Here is a 12,408-nt window from a genome sequence, read left to right on the forward strand (position 1 = left end):
GTTTCCCCATTGCCTTCTTGCCTGCATGGTTTCTGTTGAGAAACCTGAGCTTAATCTGATTTGCTTGCCTTTGTATGTTATATTTCTCTTTTCCCAAGCTGCTTTCAAGATCCTGTCTTTGTCTTTTATTTTGGAGAGCTTGATTATTATATGTCTTGGTGATTGTCTTTTAGGGTCTATCCATCCTGGGGTCCGTTGAGCTTCTTGAATGCGATCTTTTCACTTTTCATGATGTTAGGAAAATTTTCTTCCAGAAGCTCTTCAACTGTCTCCTCTGTGGACTTGTATTGATTGTTCCTGTTCTGGAATGCCAATAATTCTTATGTTATTCCTCTTCATGTTATCCCACGTGAATCTTAGGCCTTCTTCAGATTTTTTTGTCCTTTGTTGTGTTTGTTCTTCTATTTTAGTAGTGTTGAGAGATTTATCTTTTAGCTCACTAGTTCTGGCTTTTATCTCTTCAATTCTACTCCTTTGTCCTTTCAGTGTATTGTCCATTTCTGATATTCTATTATTAATCTTTTGGACCTCTTTCTGTAGGTTTTGAATTGTTTCCAATGCTGTATCTATCTTATTTGATTGTTCCTGTAGCGCTTTCCTGACTTCTTCCTTATTTTTCTCAACTCCATTATATAGTGTTTTGATACATTTTATAATCATTTTTCTGAATTCCTTCTCAGGCATTTCCAAAGCCTGCCCATCTTCCAGTATGGAGTTTAGGTCTCCTTCCAGCTCATTTGCTTCAGTCACTTTATCTCGTTTCTGGATATGTGCAGATATGGTCATCTGCTTCTGTTTTGTGGGCATATTCAGGGATTATCTGTGGCTTTAATACTTAGATGGGTATGTATTTTGATATTTTTTATGCTTTCTGAATACCTCCAGGTAGATGTGATCAGGAAATGGGCTTCTATTTTCACTCTTCTTGAGAAATTTCAAGATGCCACTGTTGGTCGTTTTGACGTAACTTAGGATTTAATTTATGGCTTATTTCCTTTTTTGCCTGCTTGTCCCGCTCCACAATCCCCGTTTAGGCCTTTTTTCTAGTTGTAAACAGTTCAGGGCCGGCAGTGGCCATTTGATTTTAATTGGAAACTGTCTCTTTAAATTTCAAGGAGATCTGTGCACATGTGTAGTAGAACCCTCTGAGGGTGGGGCTGGGGTGCCCTCTAGCTCAGGTACCCCTGTAGTCACCAGAATGTAGGTATACAGACAGTAAGGGACCAATGAACTGATACCAAAAGAAAAGAGTATCCACACCTGTATCTCCACAATTCTGCCAGGTGTCTGTGGCCGTTCGGATCCTTCCCCCGCTTGGTCTCACCCAAGATGGCGAATGGCGGTTCCTGGAGCAGCTGAGCGTCTCGGACTAGAAAGCAATGGATTTCTTGCTGCTGCCACAAATTCCTCAGCTATAAGCCTTCCAACCTTCTAAATATTCCTTTATAAGTGGTTCAGAGTTCTGGGACCATCCCCTGATCCTGCTTATTCAGGTATTCTGTGTTGTTGGTGGTATTCTTTACTACACGTCCACCCGATCCGCCATCTTGTTTGTTCCCTTAGTCCCATCTTTCTGGATGAGCAGCTAGTGGATTTCAGCTGCAAACGTTGCAATTCCAGCCCAGCATCTAATAGCCTCACTGCTGTTTGAACTGCCTTCAAGTCGGTTCAACTCAGCACCCTACATAGGGTTTCCAAGGAGAAGCTGGTGAGTTTCAACCACCAACTTTGCAGTCCAGTGTTTTATCCCATAGCACCGCACCAAGATTCATAGGGTACCTTTAAAAAAAAGAAAAAGATCCAAGCAAAAGAGTGACTTTAAAGTGACTTGAGGCTAGTTTAATTCAACACAAAGAGGTTAGCTCCAGAAAGTTATGACAACTATTTTTTGAGATTCCAAAGGGGCAATCTACATAGATTGTCTTGATCAACACAAGATGATCATGGAGCATTTATTAGGAAGAGACTTCAAGAAAATAGAAAAGTACCTTGGTGAAGAAAAGGCCAGGAAATTTGTGCCATCGAGGTTTTTTCCATCACAATTCACATACTCATTTTTTAAGAGTAGCAAATGCCTATTGTACAAGAATTTCATTGAGAAACGTTACCCTATTCACCCTACAGCTCTGATCTTTCCACTTCAGACTTTTGTTTGTACCCAAGTATCAAAGAAAATTGAAAAGTGACATGATTAGAGTCCCTTGATGCCAGAACTGATATTTTCACATAGTGCAAATCCAAGAACACAATTCTTCAGGGAAGGGTTAGAGATGGGAACACCACTTCAGAAGTGTAAAAATCTAGAGGAGGAGGATATGTCAAGAAACAAAATCTTCACTTTCAATAGTTTACAAAGGATTCTGATGTAGCAATATGTTTTTACTTATTGTATAGTTTTCTTTATAACGACATTGCTTACAAAACGGGACCTTCCGCAACACTGCTTGTTGGTATTTTGAGCATAAGTATAAGTCTTATATATACATCCATGAGTATAAGTCAAGTTCATCAGTTGTAGCAATTTACCCTCGCTTCTCTTATCAAAAAACTTTTTATTTTTTTCAAATTGCCCTCTAGTCGAGTCCTGATTATCAAGGCTAGGTCAAATGGGTACTGTTTGCAAGTTTGGGTGGTCTTGTGCATCTCCCCTCACTTCATATTAGCTGGATGCTTCACTCTCAGCTCTAGGCCTCCGTGGACTCAGGTGTCCCCAGGTCTCACCACACTTTGGATCAATCAGCCCTTCCTTTTCTCTCTCTCATCTTCAGGTCAACAGGAGTTTGCAGAGTGTGGTTGAATTCAGTCCATTTCTTCATTGCTGCTTTTCCACTCACCAGAAGACCAATGTGGTTGCCAGCAAGCTTACGTTTTCCCTTTGCATTTCATCTGTAAGATGAACACTGAACTTAAACCAAACCACTGGACTGTAGTTCAAGCCCACCAGCCACTCTTTAGGAGAAAGATGAGGCTTTCTGCTTCAGCAAACATAGGCAGCCTCAGAAACTATACAGGATTGCTCTTAGAACTGACTCACTTGATAGCACTAGATTTTCCTTTTCTACATCTTTGGAAAACATCCTAATCTTTTGTTATTCAGGTTTCTTTATATTGATGCCAAATAATTCAATAGTGAGCAGCATCTTAAGTCTGCCTGTTACTTGGAAAATGGATTTACTTTGGCGCTAACTCAGTAGACTTCAGACAAATAACCAAGATGAAAACTTCAGTAATTCAGCAATTTATCATCCTATGTCCTGGTAGCGTAGTGGTTACGAATCGGGCTGCAAACCTTAAGGTCAGTGGTTTGAAACTACCAGCTGCTCCGCGGGAGAAAGATGAGGCTTTCTACTCCCGTAAAGATTTACACCCTCGGAAACCCTGTACAGGGTCGCTATGGGTCGGAACCAACTCGACGGCACTTAACAACAACAACAACAACATGTCCAAACACTGTAAGATAAGCACTGTACTGCAAGGTTGGTATGAACTGCAGGTTGGTGGTTCTAACTCACCAGCTGCTCTTCTGAAACCCTATACAGGGTCACTAGGAGTTAGAACCAACTGGACAACACTTAGCTACAACATCTAAATGCAAATCTCTTATGAGCACACTTTATTGTTAAGTGCTGTTGAGTCAGTTCCAACTCATAGCGACCCTGCATAGGGTTTCTGAGGAGCAGTTGGTAGGTTTGAACTGCTAACCTTGTGGTTCACAGTACAGTGCTGATACTACAGCATCACACCAGGAGTCTAAGTGAGCACACTTACTAGTATATAAAAAGTAATTGAAAATTTGACCATAGACTAAATCCATAATTAACTATACTTTCTTCATTAAAATCTAGGTTAGTAGAGAATTAAACTGTTCTTAAGCCATTATATCTAATACATATGCAGGATAGCAATAATTAGATTAGCAAGATCATGCTTCCATAAACAGTGATCTCTCTCTAAGTTAATGTATTCAGTTACTTTAATGTTGATATTCTAAATATGTTTCTTTCCTCTTCCAGGTAAATATTGTCATCTCTTCTATCATGGAAAAAGTTTTATTCTAAGTGTTATTTTTTCTTTTAATAATTAAAAAAAGAGAAATTACTGTCCTAAACTTTTAAGATAGTTTTTTATCTAGTAAATATTTAGACTGATCATTTGCCATATCTGGAAGAAGAAATAGGAAACCATCATCAATATATGTCTACCGACTAAAAAAATGCTTTACTCTTGTCAAGAGATTTCTTACAACTTCTTTATTATACTTCAAAGCATGAGCTCCTTAAACGGAAAAATTACTTTTCCACCAGTGACTTAATATTTTCTTTTCTTGTCTATTTATAGCATATTTTCTCCTTGTTTATAAAATGTATCCCAGGTGTTTCTAATTTTTTTTGTTTCTTGCTATATACAATTTTTAAAAATTGCAAATACATTTAAATTTTTCATGTAAAAAAATGCTATGTATGATGATAAGTTAGTTGCTGATTTTGTGTTATATTAAAATTTAATTCACTGAGCTAATTCTTAATTATTAATGCAAGCACTTCATGAGTAAATATACTTGAAAGGTATACTGAAGAATCATTATTATTGTTTATAACTACTTTATGATATAGGGTTAAACTTTGAGAAATTCTGAGGAAAAAAACTTAAGCCACCTTTTGTACTACATGTTCATTCATTTGATTAACTTGTTATTGAAGATATATTTTATTTATAACTTAACCACATCACTGATTATTCTATCAAAAGAATATCTCTAGGGACTGGTGGATAATGTCCTGGACCATAAGGTCAGTTTGAACCACAAGGTTAGTGGTTTAAACCCACCAACCACTCCTTGGAAACCTTATACAGGGTCGTTACGAGTCAGAACCAACTCGATGTCACTTAACAACAAGGGACTGGTAGAATTTTCAAATCATTTAGAAATGTAAAAACTTACTTTGAATATTTCTTCATCTCATTATTTTATTATTTCTTACCTTCCAATATCATAGCCCTGGTGTGGTGCTGTTGGATAAGCACTGGACTACCATGTTGGTTTGAACTGCAACATCAGCTTTTGAAACTCATCAGACACTGCTTGGAAACCCTATACAGGATTGCTATGAGTTGGAACCAACTCAGCGACACTTACCAACAACTTCCAAAATTACTAAGACTCTTCTTTTTTCTCACTTAATGTAGTGATAGAATAATTTTTAAAGTTTCCATGCAATTAGTTTAAAATATCACTTAACATGAAGTGATCATATTTGTTAGATACAGTGCATTGGGGCTTCAGAAACTTTATGGAAAATTCCATTATCTTTTATTTCCATTTTTCACAAACTTTCTGAAACCGCTTATATACATCAAAAAAGTTAACTATATTATTTCTTAAGAGAATTTGTGGGTTTTAATTCAGTCTGCGTGACACTGTAGAAAAAGCACTGGACTGCTAACCACGAGGTCAACAGTCAAACCCACCAACTGCTCCTTGGAAACCCTATACAGGAACATTATGAGTTGGAAGCAACTCCACAGTACTTACCAGCAGCACAGATTTTTATATTGATCTGTTTACATTTTCTTTTTAAGTTTTTCAGCATTTTATAAAACTTACTATTTGACAGGTGACATTAGAAATAGATTCAAGAGGTTATTTTTGCTAATAATTTATTCTATTATTTAGGAGTTGAAAATCAGCATTGAATAAAACAGATAAATCCAGTTCTCATGGGACTTGAATTTCAGGGATAGAGGGAAAGTGGACAAAAAACTGATAACATGTACAAGGAACAGGAACCGATGTCTTGGGCTCCTAATGTGGCACTGTAGGATAAGCACTAGACTGAACCACAAGGTCGGTGGTTCAAACCCACTAACTACTCCTCAGAAACCCTGTACAGGGTTGCTATGAGTCAGAATCGACTCAGTGGCACTTAACAGCAACATGTAATCATAGAAACCTTTGTTAAATAAAAGTATCGTAATGTGAAGCTATTGTTTCCAAACATCTCCATCTAGGTCTATACATTTCTGAAGGTGGTGTTTCCATCTCTCTGATCTATCTCCAAAGAATTTTGTGCTCTTCAATCTATACCATGTCAAAACTGCATTTGGGTCATTAATAGTGTTCCTTTTCATTGTTTGAATTTGGGGAACAAACAAGTCTGAAGGGGCAAGGTCACGACGGTAGGATAGATGGGGTAAGATTTCCTAGTAAAATTCTTATAGGACAGCCCTTGTTACCCTCAAAGAATGAGCAGATGCTTTGTCATGATGGAAAAAAAGTTACTCAGCAAAACTCTCATCAATCCAGTTTTTAATTTTCTTAAAATTTAATAAATCCAGTGGTTATCCTGTGCCCTTTGAGATAATTTATCAAGACTCTTCCCTGAATTAAATTAAATTCACCCAGCAATCCATAGAAAACCACTGCTTTGATTGCATCTTTTATTTTTTTTTCTCTTAAGACACCCTAACATCCTGGTGTGCTGTAGGATAAGCAGTGTACTGCTAACCTTGAGGTCTGCAGTTCAAACCCACAGTGCTCCTTGGAAACCCTATACAGGGTCACCATGAGTCAGAACTTATTCAGTGGCACTTAACAGCACAACAAAACCAAGACAAGTATATTATGAGAACTTGTCTAGCTTTCTACCAATTGCAGAGTCATGTTTAAACATATTTAGAATAAACCCACTCATGAACTGGAACTCTAGTAGCAATACGTTGTGATTTCCCTTATATGTAGTGCTATTACAACAGAAATACCACCAATCAATGGTTTTAATGAACAGGAATTTATTTTTTTCACAATTTTAGAAGGCTAGAAGTATGAAACAAGAGCACCGGTTCAAGGGGGAGACATTTTTAGACCTCAAAGGCAGTTAGCCTAAAACATCCTATCCTGATAATGACCTCTTAAAACACATGCCCAAGTGATTTAAGTATGTTGCAGTGGTGGTGATAAGTTCCATCAAGTCTATTCCGACTCAGTGACCCTGTGTTGGGGTTACAAGTTATAACACATATTTGGAGGAGACATATCAATACATATCCAGTACCATATATGATATTTCAAATGTTGTTAGGTGCTATGAAAGGTAGCAATGGAAAGAAGTCATCTTTTCTGTGAGCCATTTCCTGACAAAGACATAAGAAATAATGAGGGAGTAAAGAACTAATGGCACTTAACAACAACAACAAAAGAACTAATAGATCTGTTTTGGAAAAATTACAGCCAGAGTGCTCCTTGGAGGCCAGGATGGCTACGCTTCGTCTCTCATACTTTGGACATATTGTCACAAGGGAACAGTCTCTGGAGAAGGATGTCATGCTGAGTAAGATGGAGGGGTCAGAGAAAAAGAGAAAGACCCACCCCCCCAACGAGATGGATCAGCTAGGTGGCATCATTGATGGCGTCAAGTGTGGCAGCGGTAGTGAGGTTTGACCCAGGATCGGACATTGTTTCGTTCTGCTGTGCATGGGGTCGCTATGAGTCGGTTCTGACTCGATGGTACCTGACAACAACAACAAACCATACACGTATCTGTGTAAAGAGTTTCAAACAGAGGAAATACACCCAGTCCTCAATAATACGGTTAGGTTCCAAATTCCAGTGCTTATTCTACAGCACCACATCAGAATTGGAGTCCTGGTGTGCTTTACAATAAGCACTGGAATACAAAGTTGGCTTGAACCACAAGGTCTGTAGTTGAAACTCAACAGTTGCTGCCTGGAAACCCAATGTAGGGTTGCTATGAGTTGGAACCGACTTCAATGGCACTTAACAATACATAATTATATAACTGCAAAACCATTGACGATCCATCAACCCAGCCAAGTAGACAACCATCACAGCCAGCATCTCGCCTCACATCTCAATGTTCCTTACTTCTAAATATTTGTCAGTAATGTGCAAAGTAGTATATATTTGACTGTTGTCATAAATGTGAAATGTTGGATAATGAGAAGTAGGTGTACTGTGGTAGGAACATTTCTGTTGTGTATGTTATTAGATAAGGAGCTCTGGTAGTGTAGTGGTTATGAGTCGGGCTGCTAACCTCAAGGTCAGCAGTTCAAAACTACCAGCCGTTCTGCGGGAGAAAGACGAGGCTTTCTGCTCCCGTAAAGATTTACAGCCTCGAAAACCCTGTACAGGGTCGCTGAGTCAGAACCGACTCCACGGTATTTAACAACGTGTTGTTAGATGCAGTCAAGTCTGTTCTCAGACTTTATGTCCAACAGAATGATTGCATCAGCCTCACCACCGTTAATGCTTGAGCCCATTGCTGCTGACACTAAATCCATCTCATTGGAAGGTATTCCTTTTTTTTTCGCTGAGCTTCCACTTTATCAAGCATGATGTCCTCCTGATGATATATCTTATGAGAGGCGAAGTCTTACCCTCCTGGCTTCTAAGGAACATTCTGGCTGTATTTTTTCCAACACAGATTTGTTTGACCCAAATGCATCAATTCTTCCATGGTTTTCCTTAATCATTACCTACTTTATGTCTCTATTGAAAATATCATTGCTTGGGTCAGTCACACTTTAGTACTCATATTGGCACCTTTGCTCTTGGACACATTGAAGAGGTCTTGTGCAGCAGATTTTCCTAATGCAATATGTCTTTGATTTCTTGACTGCTGCTTCCATGAGTGTTGATGATGAATCTAAACATAATGAAGTCTTTGACAACTTCGATATTTTCTCCATGTACTATGATGTTACTTACTGGTCCAGTAGTAAGGATTTTTGTTTACTTTGAAGTGCAACCTGTACTGAAAGCTGTGGTCTTTGATCTCGTCAATAAGTATTTTAAGTCCTCTTTCAGCAAGGAAGGCTGTATCATCTGCATATCACAGGTTTCTAATAACTCTTCCTCCAAATCTGATGCCATGTTCTTCATATAATCCAGCTTCTCATACAGATTGCTCAGCATATAGATTGAATACAACCCTGACACACCTTTCCTGAGTTTAAACCATTCAGTGTCTTGTTCTGTGCTAACAGCTGCCTCTTGGTCTATGTCTAGTTCCTCATGAGCACAATTAAATGCTTCAGTGTGTTTAGGGAACAACAAAGAAGTGGTTGTAACCAAATATTCAAGGGAGAATAGTAGCTAATAGGATCAAAGAGTAGAGGGGGCCTACAGATTTAATTTTCTGTACTACTACAAGTGAACAGTGACACTTGGGTGTGCTTCAGTTTACTTGACTTTTGCTGGTAAAACAATGTTTTGAAACTCACCATTTAGAATTAAAATATTTTTTAATTTGTTAATAGGAATGTGCAAGATATAGAGCATGAAATTCAAACTTAGCTTGGCACTGCTTAACTTGTTGCCCCATGATCTTGTTCCAACCTTTTCAGTTTTTCAAAACGAACTAGCCTGATCAATTTATCTACCTCTGTTGTCTTTGTTGTTGTTATGTGCCGTGGAGTGGGTTCCATCTCATAGCGACCCTACACAGGGTTTCTGAGGCTGTAAATCTTTACAGGAGCAGAAAGCCTCATCTTTCGCCTGTAGAGCAGCTGGTAGTTTCTAACTGCCAACCTTGAGCTTCACAGCCCAATTCGTAACCACTACGCTACCAGAGCTCCCTGTTGCCTTTAGTTACGCCATTTTACTACCCCAGTTCTCCAGCTAATTCCTGTACCTTTTCTAAACCAAACCAGTACACTTTCCCAACTTCAACAGTCTGTCATTATTCCTCTTCCTTCTGAACTCCCATGGCATAAACAATTATATCAGTAATTCTTAGCTCTTTTTTCTGCCTTAATACATGTGAGAAATTAAACTTTTTGTTATATTATGTATTTATGAATATTACTTTAAAATTTATTAGCATTATGATTAAAATTTGAAGGAAAAAAAATGAAAAGTAGGTGGACTAAGATACTCAGAACTTCAAAACATCAGCCTAAATGCCAGACCCCAAAGTGCAAATGTTAATTTTATGTTGATAAGTGATATAGTTAGTACTTTTTTCTTTGTTATGTGTAGATAAATCATACATGGTTTATTTTTTTAGACAAGCACATTAAGAGAATAATAAATTACCTATTTTGGTGTTCTAATTCTAATAAAAGCAATTCATAAATTGTTTTAAGAAGTAATCCATTTGTTTATTATGTTGCTAGTGCTGTCGAGTCTGTTCCAACTCATAATGACCCTGTATAGGGTTTCCGAGGCGCGCCTGGTGAGCTTGAACTGCCGATCTTACAGTTGAAACCAACTTTGTAGTCCAGTGCATTAACCCGCAGTGTCATACCAGGACTCCTTATTTATTACAGTATTGTTATAATAGAAAGGGAGAAATTCTGAAGTGTCCAATAATAAAAGACTGATGAAACAATTTGCTTAGTGTAATTCTTGTAGCTATATAAAATGATGTTCCTGAATATGAGATGTTCATGATTAAGGGGAAAAAAAGTTATCAAATAGTATGAATACAATAACTTGTTATCACTGGTTTACTCTATATGTGAGAGAAATCTTATTATGGGGCAGGGAATCATATTCTTCTTTATCTAAACTATTTAAATAAGCACGTACTAATTTTGTGACTGGGAGAAAGTTTTTTTATTTTGTTTTTTTAAGAGTGAGAAATACATGAAAAAATAAAAGTGATCGTTTCAAGCAGCCTTACCAGGTTCAGGAACTTTAGGCACAACAGTGAAGAATTAACTACCAAGGGAAGAACTGAACCAATAACTTCAAAATCAGATCATTTTAAAATCAGCTTCAAGAGAAGAGTTTGCACTATATCATCAAAGCAGTGTTGGGAAAAGTAATTCAAGAATCATTTCACCATCTTTTCCCCACCTTACCAGCCCCAAATGCTCAAAAGGTAAGTATAAGAAAAGTGGGTTGACAAAATATTTTAATTTTTCAAAGTATACTAATAAGCTATGTAAAGAAAAGCAAATCTGATGCATTTATAGTTGTAAATAACAAAACTGATATCCAGATCTGTAAAATTAAGATTTTTTTCTTTAAAAAGGTTAAAAAAAATACTTAAAATTCACATCTTTTAACATCCTAAAGACAACTATTATTAGCCTTAATATTAATTATTCTCTTGTAGTTTAGATTTTTCCTTGTTTCTTAATTTAATTTTGTTTCTTAATTTAAATTTCTTAATTTAAAAACTGTCAAAGACAAGGAAGAACATCTTTATTGGAGGATAGATACAACAAGGACTGCTCTAGCTTAGAAATCTTTTTTCTTTAAAGTTTTATCTAAAAAAATAATTTTTAATCCATTCCACAAATATTAAGTGCCATTTAGTTGATTACAATTCATAGTGACCCTGTATAAGATTTACAAGGAATGGCTGGTGGGTTTGAACTGCCTACCTTTTTAACAGTCCAGTGTTTATCCTACAGTGCCACACCAGGATAAATGTATAAATCTAAAATCTGTTAACTAACTTTTTTTCTCAAAAAAACTGAAGGAAACAGGAAAAAGCATCTTAATGTTTCCCTCCACCACACCTGCATGACATCCCCAAGGATTTCTTTCCACAGTGTGAACAGTATTTTGAAGCAAGTTAAGCCATTGAGGGATTTTAGGCAGAGTAAGAAAATCTGCTAATGAAATAGGTGTACTGGGCAGATTTGCTGAGAAAGAAAGCTAAGACCAATATACTAATTAAATTAATGATTTTTCTTCTTCCTTTGTACTTCAATAATCACATCAAACTTATCACAAAACTCAGATATTCTAGAGTTGTAGAATTCATATTTGATATTCAAAAATATTTATTGCTATTAATGACAGGTAATAATTAGGATATTTCAATTCAGACACATGTCTATCAGTTAAAATGTAAATATGACATTTGAACAAATAAACTTGATTCATTTAGAATTCAAGCAAGAATTTTAGTCTCAATTTTCTTCATGCTAATATTTTGTAATTTAAAACAGTTAAGAGCAGTAGTAGTTAATTACAATAAGTATTTAAGTTATATTGATTGGATTAATAAATCTAATTACTTTCACATGATTTTAAAATGGTAACTCAACTTTTTTTTTTCTTAAATATTTTATTGTGAATTATGTGATAGTTTACATGGGAGAACATTAGTTTTACATTCATTCTATGATATATCATCTCATTGCCATGGTTACAATCCCCTCCATGCATCATCCACCAACCAAAGGGTATACCCTGCAATCCTTCCCCCGTACCTCCCAGGTCTTCAGCACACAATCGCTTTCCGTCTCTGGATCTAAAGTCTCCAGCTGCTCCATCACTCTACGTCATCATCTCTGCCTCCATTTCAGGCATCACTGCTTCTCTGGGTAGGGCCCTGCTCTCTGCTCTTCTCCCTTGATGGTCCTAGGGACCTCCGCTCCTAGACTGAAAAGTTAATCACTCCCCTCCTTGCTATAAAATGTCTACCTTTA

The sequence above is a fragment of the Chrysochloris asiatica genome, unplaced genomic scaffold (assembly GCF_000296735.1).
Source record: "Chrysochloris asiatica unplaced genomic scaffold, ChrAsi1.0 scaffold00263, whole genome shotgun sequence".
NCBI lineage: Eukaryota > Metazoa > Chordata > Mammalia > Afrosoricida > Chrysochloridae > Chrysochloris > Chrysochloris asiatica.